The sequence below is a fragment of the Carlito syrichta genome, unplaced genomic scaffold (genome assembly GCF_000164805.1).
Source record: "Carlito syrichta isolate Samal-C Ts95f unplaced genomic scaffold, Tarsius_syrichta-2.0.1 Scaffold305828, whole genome shotgun sequence".
Lineage (NCBI taxonomy): Eukaryota > Metazoa > Chordata > Mammalia > Primates > Tarsiidae > Carlito > Carlito syrichta.
In genome coordinates, this window is record NW_007249924.1 from 160,417 (window position 1) to 178,240 (window position 17,824).

A 17,824-nucleotide genomic window follows, 5' to 3' on the forward strand; every position below is an offset into this window, starting at 1 on the left:
GACCCCTTCATACCCCAAAATGGCTGATCCTTATTATTTTCTCTTTTTCAACATTCTTTCTTCTACATACTAATAGATTCATGAATTTATTTAATTGATTCATTAAATAAATATGTATTGAGCTTTTCCTAAGCAAAGCACTGTTGAGGCATCAAGTTTGTGGTGGCAACAATATAGCCACGATTCCTGCTCACTTTGCATGTTTATGGGGAAGGCAAAATACAAGGGAGAGACCTCCAAAAATTGAATTATTGTTTGGAGAGTGGGCCTTTTGTAATACAGCCTGCCCCGGCTAGGTAAGTGTTTTGGGAATCCATCAGCATGAGTGTACCAGCTGGCGTTGTTGTGAGAGGCTGCATTCGGCTCTAGTGAATTTTTTTTTGGTGGGGATTCTTTCGACGAGTTTATCCATTTCATGATGGGTGATCTGTGAGTACACCTGGCCACACTGGGCTTAGTGTTCAGTAGATTTTGGCCAAAACCAGCCATGACTCCCATACCCCCCCCCCATTCACCCAATCTTGCCACAGGCGACCTTTTTTGTGTTGTTCCTCTCCATGGAAAAAGTCAACGTAGGCAAACGTTTTGTTGATGTGGAAGAGGTGAAACAAAAATGGCAGAAGCACTAAAAGTCATCAAATTGACAATTTCAAAAACTTTTGAACAGTGGAAAAAGCATCTCAATAGGTGAATTACATCAAAGTATTACGGAAAGTACTTTGAAGGTGACTGAAATTTAAACATGTAAGATTAAACGCACAGTTTTTAATAAATAAATTCTGGTTTTTGTGTGTTCCCCCATGTAATAAAATAATTACTCAGAGAAACGTAATTTCACTGAGTAATGATGATTCGCAGTTATTGGATTTTTTATGTGCAAGGCACTGTTCTGAGTGCTTATTGTATTAACTGACTTAGTTTTTTTTTTTTTTTTTTGAGTTGGAGTCTCACTCTGTCGCCCAGACTGGAGTGCAGTGGCAGCGACCGGCCACCGCAGCCTCGCCTGCTGGGCTCCGGCGATCCTTCCGCCTCAGCCTTCCGAGTAGCCGGAATTACAGGCATGCGCTACTACGCCTGGCTGATTTTTTTTTTTTTTTGATTTGATGTAGAGATGAGGTCTCGCTGCCCAGGCGGATCTCGAACCCGCGAGCTCAGGCAACCCACTCACCTCAGCCTCCCAAAGGCGCGGGATTACAGGCTGAGCCACCGAGCCCGGCAACTGACTTAGGCTTTACAACCATCCCTTTAGGTAGATGATGGTGTATTTGATTTTATAAATAAGGAAACTGGAGCATAACAAAGATTAATAGCTTTTCCAATATCATACAGTCTAGCAAATGATCCACTCAAGACTCCAACTCATTTAAGTCTGTACATAAATCTTAGGCTCAAAACCACCGCATCATTCTGGGAAATGACGAAGAGGAGAACTTTGGGAAGCCATAAGTAGAATATCAAAAGGGACTCTTGTTTAGAATGAAGCATGCATTTAGAAGTGGTGTTTATGCTAATAACTAAGGAGAGAAGAAAAGACCTAGACAAGGAGTGAGAAGAGAATTGCTCTCACTGACACAACAGCCCCTGTAAGGACCTTGAAGCAGAATGCAGATTTCAGCACAGATACAGCCTGGTTAGAGAGGGAGAGCAGGTCAGGAGGTTGGGCTGGAGAGGTCGACTATGACCAAATGAGGCAGGGCCTTCTAGGTTAAGAATTTAAAAAGAAGCCGGGCTCGCTGGCTCAGCCGTAATATCCCGCGCCTTGGGAAGCTGAGGTGAGTGGATTGCCTGCACCCGCGGGTTCAAGACCTGCCTGGCCAACTTGGTGAGACCTCATCTCTACAATAAATCAAAAATCAGCCGGGCGTGGTAGCGCGCGCCTATAGTTCCGGCTACTTGGAAGCCCGAGCTCGAAGGATCCCCCGGGCCCAGCAGGTCGAGAATTTTTTGGCCGGCAGTGGCCACCCCACTCCAATCTGGGCATCCCCCCCCGACACTCCAACTCAAAAAAAAAAAAAAAAAGAATTTAAAAAGAAAGAATTTTTTTTTCTTTAACCTCCAAACTACAGGGGGAAACAATATATGAAAATAAGTGATACAACTGGTATTTTAAAATAATTTTAGTTAGAATGTAGAAAGTAGATTAGAAGGGCAAGAGTACAGACAGAAAGATAGTTAGCAAATCATGAGAGTAATCGAAGAGAAAGGTTAGCAGTTTGGACTGACAGTGGCAGTGAAGATGATAACATATAGATAGATTTGGGATGCATCTGGGGAGGTGAGAGAAAATGAGGAGCCCTGAGCATTGACTTCTGTGTTTGGCTTTCTGACTTATGATATTACTGTTTGAAGTTCCCACCATTAGAAGTGCAATTATAATATTTATAATATTTTCTCTCAAAAGTCTCTGTTAAACTATCTATATTAAATGGAATTACCTGTGGATTTTTCCATTAGAGCAATTTATTAAATGACTCTAGCATAGAACAAGACTTTAATGAATATGAATGTAGGCAGTTGTAAATGGAACACAGGTGGCTGGGGCTCAAGGGATTATGTGACAGTGCTGGATAGTGTAGTGAAAGTGAGGTTGTAAATGCAACGAAAATGTGTGCCGAATCTAGACTAGTGTTTGAAACTTGTACTTCCATCCAAGATTTGCAGAAATGCCAATGTTCATATATATTTCTTTCTTTCTTTATTAATTCACACATACAACAAATATTTTTTGGATACTGGTTTACTGCGTGTGTGGTCCTCTACCAGTTATTGTGAATATGTGATAGACTACGCAGGAATAGCCCATGCCTTCAAAGAGATTCAGGTCTGTTATTTTTCACTAAACTGTTTCTGCCACCCTATGTGTATGTCTGAGGTTTGATATTTTTGGTTAAATGTGGTTAAGATGGTTAAGGAACAAGTTTATGTAATTGTTATCAGAACGCCATTATTGGTATATTTTAAATCAGAGTTAGTGTAGCAACTGTTAATTGCCCAAACTCTGGAGTCAAGCCACCTTGGTTTAAAACTCAGTTGTATGACTTGCTTGGTTGTTTAATCATTCTGTGCCTCAGTTTTTCGTCTTTCGATTGGGATAAGAAAGTATCTTCGAACTCGTGTGACAATTAAGTGAGCTAATAGATACAAAGCTCCTAGAACAGTTTCTAGCATGTGGAAAATGTTCAATGACTATCAATATTATTATTTTAATGTGTACAAGGCACAAAAAGTCGTGTGTGTATAATTTACAGAGATAGATTTTATAAAGTTATCTTGTAAGATCAAACAAAACATATGGTCCACTTACAAAGATGTGTAGCTGTAGTAAAATTTAAACTTTTTAAAAGTTTAAACAGAAAGAAAAGTTTTAACTTGATTGACCTAATAAAGAGATAACAGTGTATTCCTTTCACTCATGGGATTTGAAAAGATTAAAGCAAATAAAATGCTGATATCCTGCCATGTACATTTCTAAAAAAATCAGGAACAAAAGGAAATGTAAGCCAACAAAGCAATCCAGAGTTAAGTCTTCGTCAGTCTGTTGGGAGCCAACATACACACACACACACACACACACACACACACACACACAGTTTAAAACGTGACAGCTTAAAATAAAGAATAATAAAAAATGCCTTATTTTAATACTGTATTTCTATGTTGAAGAACAAATAATGTTTATTCCGTACTAAAATCAGATTTAGTGTAGTGGAATTATAAGGTTCTCTTTGGTATGATTTATAGCAATGTGTTTTAATTGGAATCTATAGAGATTCAATCAAGTAGTACTGCCATTGTGCTTTTTTAGGTTTAACTTAGAAAAATGCTTGCTTTTAATATTATGAATGAATGGCAGAGTCAAATTACTCAGTGAATTTTTCCTATGTCCCTATCTTCTATTGTTCCAGTAAATTGTATAACTAATTTGTAATATTAAGATTATAAATTATATTCTTAAATTCTATTTGGTGATACTAGAATTAAGCTATTTGGTGATATTAGTATTCAGAATTATATAGATATTTTGTTATACAATTTTGTTTAGAATTAAAATTGAATTAATTGTATGTTCTCTTTTTTCTATCCTAATGGAAAGTGATATTGAATAAATATGAATTCCCAGAAAATGCCATTTCTATGATGTCAATTTATTAGGAATATTATATTGTTAATTAAATCAGCTAGTTTTTTTATTCAAAAATACTTTTTAAAATATTGGGTATTATGTTTTTATAATTTTTTTATAAATCTAAAACAGCATTAATTAGGAAAACAGACTGTATTGCATTTTTAAAATTATCCTTTCAAAAGGCCAAACAAACAGAAAAAAAAGAAAGATTTTATTCAGAAATTGACTTTTATTTGACAACCCTGAAATGTTGATAATAAAACACTTAAATCATTCAGTCTGGTCAACTGCCCTGATTACAGGTTTCACGTTTTATTAAGCACCATTGCATTCAATTTACCATTTCTTCTCTGTAGTTCTGTGACCAAAACTATCCAATTTCGATACTTTGAAGGGAATGTTAAATAATGGAGAAATCTGTGATGTAGAGAACATTACTGTATGACTTTCTAAGAATCAGTTTTATATTTGTGAAGTGGGACAGTTCTACCTATCTCACATTATTTATCTTATGATGAATAAATTAAATAATGTTACTAAAGTACTAAGTATCGTATCTAGACATGTAGAAGACACATTATTTCTATTCTTGCATCTAATCTATGACCAAAAAGGAACACAATAATATGAGAGAAAATACAGATGACATATAGTAACTCAAAACACTCGATCTTTTCAGTCTTTCCCCTATGTTGTGTAGGCCATTTCTCTAGATCAAAATCTAATCTCTTCAAAATGGTGATGGAGCTTCAAGTGAGAGACTGCAGATCTTGGATATTCCTTAGGTGATGCTGTGTTGTCAGCCTTTATGGAATCAATCAAGAAATTCGCCAGTCATAACTTTTCAATGTGATAAGTTCTGCAACATAATTTTCTCTGTGTTAATGCCCCAGACTATATATGCGAAGTAGTAGTGATAATGTATAAAGCTTTAAATAAATGAAGGAGTTACTTTCCTCCTGGAAGAAGATGCCATATACTGTGTATTTTCTCTGAAAAAGTCTTCTCTCTTTTTCTCCATCTTGAAATAAAATATGAGAACCACTACAAAATTTTATGAAATACAGCCAAAATATGGCAAAAATATCTATCCTTTCATTTACAGTAAGGGTTTTCAAACTTTTTCCCTGAAACACTTGTAAAGGTAGAGACATAATTTAAAACTATAGGCTACTTACACTTGAAATATTCAAGTGTAGGGAGATATTTTTCCTTCTAAAACTTTAAGTAGTACTGAAGGTCCAGAAAGATTGTCATTTTTTCCTTTGTTTCAAATACTTCCTAGCATATCACCATGTAATAAATTGTTATATTTTCCCCAGTTTGAAACAAAATATTGCTTATCCTTGAAGAGTGTTACACTTGTCTAAAGAAGGGAACAAAACAACAATTATTATTTTATAAATTGCATTTGCATATCACTAGCCTTGATGTTAGAGTAACTTTAGTTTGAATGGGGACTAATTCAGGTCTGTTGCAGTTTAAAAGTATTAATCGCCCTAAAGTTACTGTTACAGCATGTTCATCAATCCTTTTTAGTGTTATTTTCTCTATATTACGACTATGACTATGAGATTGACTGTTTTTTATTAGGAAAAAATCCTTGCTTTAGATTTTGTTGACCTTCCTAAGTATGTGAATAGATATTTATTTTACACAGCGTTTAGGGATATCTTCTGTCTACTAAATGCTTGAAAATGCACATTCATCAAATTCCCATTACTTTTATTTTGCATTGCAAACATTATCACTTACCTTGAATTTTATACAGTAGTCAAAATGTTGAGGGTATCATTTCTCAGATTTTTTTGTTCTGAATCTTGTCCAAGCTCAGATTAGCTACATCCACCAATTCTCATGAAATTGATTTTTCATGCTTTTCCTCTTTTTTCTCTGAACAATATTTATTCTATTACTAATATCTTTCTGTGACTTCTCCAAATCATTTTGGTGAGAAGAATCTAACAAATTACATGATCTAAAACCACATCTGGGCCAGGCTTCTCATCTCACATATTACCATATAATACAGTACCAGTTGATACTTCACCACTGTAACACTTATTTACTTTTAGTAACTATGGCTTTGCATTTCTTTCCTCCTTTATTTTGTTATTAGCCAAGGAAACTCTGAATGAATTTCTACTTCTTTTACACTCCTTCAACTCCCCCTCAAAAAGAATCCCCAAATACAATGATTTTATAAGTTTTAGCTATACATTTTAACCACCTTCTTCTTTCTCCTCTGATTTATCTGTTGCCAGTTTATTTTTCTGCTTAGCAAATCAGTATCCTTTTTAATTTCTTTTATTTTGTTGCTTCTTTTGCATTCATACTATTTACTTATTTTTTCATATCCCTCACACACTAATTGGCTTTTCATTAAATTATTTTTTTCCAAGAAATTAAGAAATTCCAGTTTGTGGTTTGAAGGTATGCACATTTCTTCTTCTTTAAAGATATCATATATCTAATCTCTAAGTGTGATTGGAAACAAAAAGTCTTGTGATGTTCCAGGACCTCTTTCTCCATTGGAATTCTAAAATGCAAGTTCCAGGCAACTACATAATGAATTTTGCTTAATAACTTTCATATTCCATACACATTTTATTATTTAGTAAATGCCTTACACATTCTCTCTAATAGAAATGTAGTTTCCAGTGTCCTTCAAGAATCTAATGGGACATGTTATTCACTATACAGAGTTCATTTATTTTGTTGGAAAGCATCCTTTCCTCAAAGTGAGTTATAATATCCAAAAAAGAGACAAAATAGACAAAGAAGCATATAGTGAGAAAAAATACATACACACACACACACAGAGAGAAAGAGAGAGAGAGAGATCCTGACAGCTTTTAGAAACATTGAATTGCTAATAAAATTTGAATGAATTTAGCACTTAAGGCAGGGCCTTGTATGACCTCTCCTGTAATAAGATAAGACAATGCTCATTTGTTTCTGTTTTAGTCTGCTACATGTAACTTTGACAAAGTTATACTGATCAGTTAGGAGCACCATCTCCCTACCATCTCTTTTTTATCTACCCTGATTTTCTTTGTCACCTAATGGATTAGAGATTTTAAAAAGGAAGGGAAAGAATGGGTAGATGTCTATGGTGTTGATTTACTGAGATCTGTGCCTGAGCTTAACATGTGTGAGGCCTGGAGGGTTAGGAAGGTATAAGAGGAATGTCATAAAGTTCCTGGTCTATTTATTTGTATAAGGGGAATGTAGAATTGTGACAATGTTCAGCAGCAAATTACCCATATATCTTGCTTATCATTTTCTTTCTCTTTTAGCAAGTATCTGGAAGAAAATAACAATTTTTGTAAAAGTTTATTACACAGATAATAGAAATAGATTGTAAAATTTTGTATTATTATATAATTTTTATTGCATATATCCTGATTATTTTGTTATTTTAGCAAGTATACTTATTTTATTTTCTATAATTTTCCTAGAGAAGATTCATAAAATGTTGGAAATGATAGTCATTCATTGGTTAGGCATTCATGATAGTCAATAACCACGTATTGCATATCAATTTATCAAGTGGATGGCTATCATTTTTCACATTTTATAAATCTTCATCAGAGAAATTATGGGATACGAAGTATGGATATTCGCTAAAATTTTGTTGAAATAGCCAATGGTAAAAAAATAAAACAAGGAGTCAAACCCTCTACTTCTTACAACTAAGTGTTATGACTAGAAAAATGATTTTATGTGGTAATTGCATATATAATAAGAAAACATTTCACTTTCAAATTCTTTTGTTTTCATGCTACAACAGCCTTTCCAAGTAAAATAGCATGCTATTGAGTGGTTCAATTTTTGGTTGTACTTCATAATCTAAAGTCTATTTTAGTGCCTTAGAAATCCCAGACAGACATAATTTTCATTACTGTATTGTGCATGAAACAAAAACTATTATAGCAGCAGTATATGGGAGAGGTACTTTTAACGTGGTAGTGTAGCGTGATAATAAAAAGTTTCATAGCTAATCACCATCATTTTGCAAAGACGTATTGCTCTGAATATTCTCTTTCACCTTCCTGTTATTTATAGGAATTCGAGAGTGCCACTGGAAAGCTTCATCATGAACTGCTTGGGTTTCTAAGGGTCCAATGGATTTTTAATCACACGAGGTAAATGCCAAATTCATTTTAATTGTATTTTTAGCATGAAATAGAATATGATTTTGTCTTAAAATGTATTTTATTTGTGCCAAGAAGGCATGTGGTTTTCTTTTATTTAATCATATGCTTAATTAAGTGGTTCCTTTAGTTTGCTTGTCCCAAAGTGACTGGGGGCAGTTATTGGCATATTGCCAATTTACTCCTAGACTCGACAAGTTTCCTCTGTAGAACTGCCATATATGTGCTAATATGTTTTAGACAATCTGCTGTTTGGGTTTGCTTAAAGTCATTTTTGTCCATTGAAACACTATTTGGTATGTTCAAATATGCATTCGAAAGTGTGGTGGCTACAGGTGTTTCTTTATTAATACTTAGGATATGAGGAGTGAGATAGGAGGTATATTACCATACCTTTAAAATGGAAGCTGAGTTATTTCTGGATATTTTTCCCCAACTTGTACTAGTGGCCCTATAGTGACCGTGTATGCATGATGTGGGTGATTTTATTTCCCCTGAAAAGGCTTATTAGATTTTTTTTTTTCTTTTCTTTTTCTCCTAGTGGTCATTTACCTAGCATCACAACAGATATTTTCATTTATTTTTTTTTTTAATATGTTTTCCCCAGTTGGTGTAGGCAAATGAGACATTTGCCATTGTGGTCATCTTTTTAACCACCTGAAAAGATAGAGTAAAAAAATAGGAATCTTGAGATGTCCAAGAAGATATGGTTTGGCTAGTAACTGTTAAGAAATGTCTCATTTAATTCAACTAAAGGGAGATATATGGAACTCCATCACTGTGTCTACATGAAGACCAATAAATGGGGCAGAGAAAATTTCCTCCTCAAAAAATAAGTTTTCTCGAAAGCATCCAGCCTCTACCATTTTTTTTTTTTTTTTTCCCCGAGTTGGAATCTCACTCTTGTCATTCAGACTGGAGTGCAGTAGCACGTTTATGGCCACCACAGCCTCGACCTGCTGGGCTTAGGTGATCCTTCTGCCTCAGCCTTCCAAGTAGTTGGAACTACAGGTGCACGCCCCCATGCTCGGCTTCTTCTTCTTCTTATTTCATGTATTGTAGAGATGTGGTCTCACCAAGTTGCCCAGGCTGGTCTCAAATCCCCAGGCTCAGGCAATTCTCTCACTTCGGCCTCCCAAAGCGCTGGGATTACAGGCTGAGCCACCGTGCCTGGCCCAGCCTATGCCACTTGTTTCAGACAAGTTGTAATAGCAAGGATGAGGGAACTTACACATAAATGTCTACCCAGTTACAAATGGTGAAGAGACACAAACACACACACACATCAGTCTAGGATGGTGTTTTGGGGTCCAAAGGAAACCAACACTCTGAACGGAAATACAGATTTTAGTGAAAAAAGAAATATATTTGCAGAAGTAATGTCAGGGAGTTAAACAGGTACAAAATATACTAAATTGGTCACATTAAAAAATAAAGGCATCATTGACAAAATTTAAATTATGAACTGCACAATGAGGCATATGGCTCACATTGTACGAGAGTCTCCATCATATTAACTTGAATGAGATAATGGGGAAAAATTGACAGTCTTGTGAAGAGAATTAGGGGAAACTGCTAATTTGCACAGCACAAAACTGTCTATCATTTACAGGGTTCTTCCAATCAAAGAGAACATTTAATGGCACTTAAAATATGATAAATTTGAAATGATATGGAGACACTGTAAAACGTAATTGCTTCTTTTCATATATCTGAGAATACTCTTTCATATTTCTTTTAGTCAGTTTAAGTAATCCTGATAAATTAACCTCTTTTCTTGCTTGAATTTATGTGAAGTTCTACAATTTGTCTCTGCTTGTGAATCCAATGAACAGTGGTTATTTTCAGAGGTACCCTCATAGCATATAGTTAGGAGAATATTTTTTATCAGCTAAAAGTGAAACATACGTTATTAATTTTTAAAAATATTAGATGTTATTTTGTAAATTAATATTTCATTTTGATGGGATTTTTTAAAAACATCAAATACTTATGCACTTTTTTCTACACTGAGAACTCTCATTTTAACAGAAGTTTAAAGCCTGTAACATACACAGAATGAAAGGATAAGTCCCTTATACTGTAGATTCTTAATTCAAACAATTAAGCTTATTTTCACTTTTATTCTCAGCCACTTCTGCTTGCATCACTGGCTTTTTTTCCCTTTGCCTACAGTCATGTCTACATCCAAAATAAGAAAGGGAGATTTTTAACCTTGCTCCCTCACTACAGGTACTGAATTATTTACCTTTAAAAAATGTTTTATTGCTAATCTCCAAGAAAAAAAAAGAGGTTTTTATTTTCTCAAAAACCTTTGGTGGGGTTTCAAATTTTCTCCATTCTAAAGTCATTCATATATATATATATTTTAAGAATACATATTAGTTAAGATATAGAAAAACTGTGAACATTGCAAAGACATTTTATATTGTGCAAAGAGTCATAGATTTAAATTTAGAAGGTATCACCAGTGTGATTATCAGTGTGCACTTGGAACATGGATGACATTAACATTAACTTAGGCATAGTACTATGTAGAGAAGGGGCCGTAAAAAGGCACTCTGCATAAAAAGAATTCCCAAATCTGTGAACTTAATGTACACTTGAAGAAGAACATTGATAAACCCAAGTGACAACTACCCAGAGCAGACATAATAATGAATTTGGAGGTTTGAAAGGTTTAGATATGCCTTGTTTGGAGGAGGTAAGATTCAAAAGGATAAGAAATTATGACTCTTATTTTAAATAATGTCAGGAGGAAAGGAAATTAGACTTTATAGCTATGTCTGAGAAGGGTTTTATGACACTTGAGTGTAATGTGACCCAATATGGGAAAGATTTTTAAAATTAATTTATAGGGGTTTAGTTTAAGAAAAAAAAAAAACACTGAAAAATTAGAGAATTTCTTTGGGCTTTTGCATAAAGAATTGAGAGTCCTGACTCTAGAGATTCTAACTGGTATGACTGACCAATCAACTGCTTCTCACAGGAGGTTCATTTCAGACAGTTTTTGAAGACATAACGGTTCACGCCTCTTTCACTATTTTATCAGATTTTGAGGGTCTTTTATGTGGAGAAAAAGCCTTTATATACATTATTCGACCATTTTATTTAATGCGAAGTGATACTTTTTGTGCTACATTTTCTTAATTTAAGGTGATCTTTATATAAAGATAGTTTATTAGAAAAAATACTGGAATGGTTCTATTTTAATTCTATCAATGACTAAGATATAGACTTGAAGTCAACTATTTGATGTTTTAAATCATCTGTAAAATAAGATGGCTAAGCAAAACAACCTTAGATCCTTTCCAGCTCTAAAAATAGATTAGTTTCATCTACCTGGCAGAAACTGACTAAAGTAAGGTAGGACATTTCAGTAGTTACAATCCCAGATCCAGGAACATTATTCTTGGGTTTCACTGAGATTTACATGAAGTCTCTGGGACTTAGTTTATTAGTCTGAGAAAAAGGGATGATAAAACTAATGCTTACTATATGATGTCACTGAGGCGCATGCATTAACTAACAATAGTAGGAAAGAGGAATTTAAAATCAAGTATTACAGAATACATGCTTTGACATGTCACTGAACTTGAATTAGATCCCAACAGTTATTTAGTTACTTAGGAATACAGCCATTTTAATGCATAGGTTAATGTTAAGTATTTTATGAGTACCTATTATTTTTTAATGTTTTAAGTTTATAACTAGGATAAGTTGTTGGCCTTTGACTCAGACTAAATCCAGAATATTTTTTTCTAAGGAAGGTCTTGACATTGATTTTATATATGTATTTTATATATATTTATATATATATATATTTCTTTTTGTACTTAATCTGCATAAGTACCATAGTTTCCTGTTCAGGTACGTGTTCTGGTTAAGCACCTCAGCCTTTGAGAAACTTCTATAATTATGCATGTTTTCAGACCCTTGGATATGTTCTTAATAAGTAACACCAAATATCTGTGGTCTGGTGCTCATCATAGAATATATACATTATAGTTTCTGCCAGCAGTATTGATCAGCGGTGTAGATGCCAGAAATAACATTGAGGAAGGATTGTCTGAATGATATGAATCCTTTTCATTCACCTGTGCAGCTTAAATTTTATCAATGGATTAAACAAGGCTGTTAAAATCTTTGTATTTATTCTGTAAAAGTGCTTTTATGGAGCCAAAGCTTGAATCAATGCCATTAGCTTAGACCGATTGGTGTTACAGATACTAGAAAAGCCTGTTTACATTTACTATAATGATGTTATTCATGATGTGGTTTTCTTCATCCTTTATAGTTTTCTCCATTAAGGAGATCACAGTTCTGATTTTCCTTTAGACTCAGCACTCCAAATAGCAAGGCTTCTTCTGGCAGCTCATTTATTTTTAACTTATGATTCCAGCAGAACATGTAATAGATTTATTTGCACGTGTGTGTAGGATACTAGGATACTCAGAACTAAATCTGTTGCACATATTTAGTGTGTCAACATAATCTAATGGCAGACATGGCAGTGAAGCATAGACGCTCTGAGATCGGTCTGGGTGTGGATCCCATCTCTTTTATTTGGATCTAGGGTATATTTGCTCAGGTTGCTACCACATTTCTCTCTTCAGTACTTGTATGATGGTTGTGTGGTGAAGATTAACACATTCTTGGTAAATGTTAGGTATTAATATTAAAATAAGTTTTCAAGAAGTGTCTCTTTCTCCATCACTTTTCTTGGCCTACCAAAACACACTATCATGTATTTATTCATTCAGTAAATCTTTATTGAGTTCTTGTTATGAGTAATACAGTTATTACTTATACAAATATAAATAAATAATATAGACGGGATCCTTGGTTGTCATAGACCTTATGTTCTAGACAGTAGTATGTGGTATGGAGTCTATTCAAAATAAAAATATGTGAAGGAAGATATTCAGTAATAAGGGCTAAGTTGAAAGAAATACAGATTGAGAGCCTGAGGTGCTACTTTGAATTGTGTTGTCAGGAGAAGCTTCACTGTAGATATGATATTTTAAGCTGGGATCTGAATGATAAGAAGATCAGTATCTGCAAATCTGTGTAATACCTAGAGGAAGAACTTTCAAAGGAGATGGAAAATCAAGTCTCCAAGAAGAGGACACAATAATATAGTCATCCAGTGAAAATGTATGCATGGCTCTGTTTCTTCCTTTCAGACTGAGGGGCCAAGGCCCTCCTACAGGGAGGAGCTCAGTCATCCTTCTTTTTGAAATACTCTTGTCCCTTTTCTCTTATCTCTAAATGTTAAACTGACCCAGGGCTTACTCCCAGTGCTGCTCCCTCTGACCTGTTTTTTCCTTGGAGGCATCCAACCTGACCAAAGTAAAATCTCCTAGTTAGGTTAAAATTTGTGGTGAGTTGTTGCAGGCTCTCAGGCTTTTGACCTAGGCCCTGGTTAAAGCCCAGTTTATCACACTTCTCTCTATTAGCATTCAGGTTCCCAAGACTGTTTAATAAGAAAACAGGACATTTGCCCTTCTTTGTTGTTCTTCGCAAACAGCTCCCCTAGGAGTAGCACAAAGAGCAGTACTGTGGCCTGATGAAAGCATCCAGGTGTCCTCAATTCTGCCAGTCATAGCTTTAACTGATTTCTAGTAGGTACTAATGTTACTCCTAGCATGACTGTATGTTTTTAATTTTTTCCTCACATAGTTTTATCCCGCATCAAAAGTCACCTAATAAAGCATCCCGTATCTTTTTTAGGAATAAAGCAGGTCATAATATGTTCTCTCAACGTAAATACTTAATTTCTTATTTCTGTTTACCAGTTCCCTCCTATTACCTATTGAGGACATTTTTGTGCCTTGTGAATATTGTGCAGTCTCATCAGTCTTAATGAGGGACTTAAGTACATCAGGCATTTTTTATGATGCTAACCAATTCAAATGTAATCTCAAGTTGTTTCTTTCAGGTATACTAGTCAACCAACTTTTTGAGTTTATCTCAAGTCTATACTAGTCGTTATGCATTAGTAAAATCAGCATTAGTAAAATCAGAGAATCAGTACTTATGTTGATTGAGCAATTAACTTTGGTGCTTATCAGATGGAGGAAGGGAAAGGAGGTAAAATTAAAAGTAAAGTTTTAAAATGTTTTGTGTGTTTTTTATATATCGATTTGCATGTTCAGTGATCAAAGTTGTGTTGAAAGAAGTTAAAATATTATTAATAGATAATTTGGAGGTTTTAAGGGGAAGAGTGTTTTCCAGTTTGGGGGTTGTATCCTCTTCACAGCTTTTCACAGTATTTCAGTATTTAGTTCATTCTGAGAGTTGCATTACATAGAATTGGGTTTGCATTTGTTGCATGCCATACCCACAGGACATGTAGGATATCTAATCAAAATAGTACTGTACCTTGAAATGCTTGCAGCATGATCTACTTGTCATCAGAAAGAGGCTTGAAATGAATTCGGATGACTTTTTGTGGGTCTGAATATATAACTTCTAACCTGTATTTATTGCTATATCTTCTAGTTACAGAAGGCAATAGGAAAAATTAGTAAATCTCCTGTGAACCCTCAAACAGCTATCCTTGATGTGTGAAGGTTTGTTAATATTTTTTGTACTTCATTATTATGAAAGCTGTATATTTCCAAGCAAAAGCTCATCTTTGACCATTCAGAATGTAGGGATTACAAATCTTTGTCTTCTGAATGATCAGAAGTTTAAATGGTGATAGATCTCTGTGGAAGTAGGAGAGTATCATTTTTGTTTCAATATTCATTCAATAAGGTTTATAACACGTCGTGTGCCAGGCACTGCTTTAGTACTTTTAAAATGTTTATATAATTAACCCTAATTATAACCCTACAAAGTGAATACTGTCATTGTTCCCATTCTGTAGATGAAGAAACTAAGGACTGAAAAGATTAAGTGACTTACCTAATATTACATAACTGATCAGTACTATATATTACATACCAAGATGTATTCAGTAACTGATGCCAATAATAACAGTATTCCTTGGGAGTCTGTAGGCAACAATGACAGTGACGTGGTCACAGCAGAACAGAAAATGGTCCCTCTCTGGTCTCTTTTCAAAATCTCTTGTTAGCCGGGCTCAGTGGCTCAGCCTGTAATCCCGCGCCTTTGGGAGGCTGAGGTGAGTGAAATGTCTGAGCCCGCGGGCTCGAGACCCGCCTGGGTCTCTACAATAAATCAAAAAAAAATCAGCCGGGCGTGGTAATGCATGCCTGCAATTCCGGCTACTCGGAAGGCTGAGGCGGAAGGATCGCCGGAGCCCAGCAGGTCGAGGCTGCGGTGGCTGGGCACGGCCACTGCACTCCAGTCTGGGCGACAGAGTGAGACTCCAACTCAAAAAAATAAATAAATAAATAAATAAATCTCTTGTTACATGATAGGTTATGTGAGGAGGAGTAACTTTAGAGGTGGGGAAAAAAAACCGTGGAGAGGGGATTTTCTTTTCTTTCTTTCTTTCTTTTTTTTTTTTTTTATCAATTCTTTTTGCTTAGAGCCTAAATACTTTTGCCAACCAGTCTACATTTTCTCTACAGAAAGGGATATGAGTAAGATGAATCTCAGCAGGTCTCTGGTAAACTTATTTGCATTGGACCTCCCTCTGGATTCTGATTACATTCTATCCTACTGTTGTGTGACACCTAGTATCCTTGGGATCTTTTTTTGACTCTGAGTACCTGCTCCACATGTAACTTACAATAGCATTAAAAGAGTTCAACACCTAATTAATTCACCAATCAGCTGTCATAGCCTGTGATCTTTTCCTAGTTCACTGTTGAGTTCCCTGTGGGAAAATCAGTATTCTGAAAGTGCCATTTCCATTATGCTGGATGTGGTGTTAGAGCAGAGTATTAAGTTATGCTGCTTGTTCATGGAAAATATGCCATTCTCATGAGTATACCTTGATGACTTTGTTAAAAATACCTTCTGCCACCCCTGCTCTCTTGTTCTCATGAATATTGTGGATCTGCAGTACAGCAAAGTTTTCACAGCGTCACAAATTATAAGGGAAGTCAGCATAGCTCAGTTTTCTAACCTGCACATTTCCCCTCATTTTTCTATTCAATCATTACAAAACTTTATCCCATTTGGCTTTTTTTAAAAAAGGATGGGGCAAGCCACTTTTGTGTCTCCTCCCACTATGGGAAATTTTCTGTCTTCTTAATAAACTCCTGCTTAAAAAAAAGAAAAGAAAAGAAAAGAAAAAGATGAAAACAAATTGAATTTTTAAAATCTATCTTCTCAAGTGTGATCATTTTAAAAGACTTTCCTATCTCAAATATATCAAAGCGAGACCATTTTTGCATACAATAGATATATTCATGGCTACTCCATGTTTCATGGGTTCATAAAATGATAAACAGGTAAACATGCTTTATTAGTACTTTCAGAAGAAAAAGGAAGGAAAAAATTTTGTTTGTAAAACTGGAGAATCAATTTATTTGTGATTAATATCTGCTTTATTTCATTCCCAATCTTACTTGCTTAACACTGCAATTATTTATTGTCATGAATCTTTGGGCCAATGGGCAGGCAGTTTTAGTGATTTTTAGTTCGATATTGTAGCTGAGCTCATTTATGCACATGGCATCAGCTGTGGGGGTAGGCCACAGTTGGATAATTTAGAATGAATTCACTCACATATTTGCATTTTTCTGGCAGAGGACACTGTAGTGACTATCATATGCCTCTCTCCATACAGTGGGTTAGTTTGGGCAGATTCACAGAACAGATAGCAAGGTGTCAAGACAAAAATAGAAACATTCAAGATTTTTCAAGTCCAGCACTTAGGATGACCCAACATTGCTTTTGCTCCATTCTGATAGCCAAAGCAGGTCACAAGGCCAGCCCAGATACAAGAGACAAACAAATGGACTTCAGCCTTTGTTGGTGGTAACTTCAAAGTAACACCATAAAAGGAATGAATAAAGATTGTAGTGAAGAACTGGAACATTTTTTCAAACTACGCCTTTACTTGACAGAGCTTTATGGTCAGCTAGAGCTGATCCAGTTTTAATTTTTGTACTGCTATCAATTAAGGCTGGTTTCCCAATCAAAAACAACTTTCCTTCTCAATATGACAGACAATAGCATCAAATTATGTTTTCATTGATAGTTTTAAGTTGCAATTTAATTTCAGACCTTCAGGAAAGTTGTAAGAATAGTAACAAGGAATTTCATGCACCTTCACACTGAGTTCCCAGATTTAATATATTATCACATTGCATTGTCATCTTTCTCTCTTTCTGAAATATTTAAGGATAACTTGAGACCTGATATATCTTAACCCTGAAATACTTAATATATGTTTTCCTTTAAAACACAAACATCTTTTTTCATAACCACAATGTAACAATTAGGAAATTAATATTGATATGATTCTATTAAATAATCCACACACATTATGTAAGTTTTCTATTGGTGTGGCTAAAAAACCAAACACTTGTGTATAAACTCCCCAATCAAAAGGTATATATTAATGGATTGTATTTTTTAAAACAGTATCTAACTATATGCTGCCTTTGCATGACTT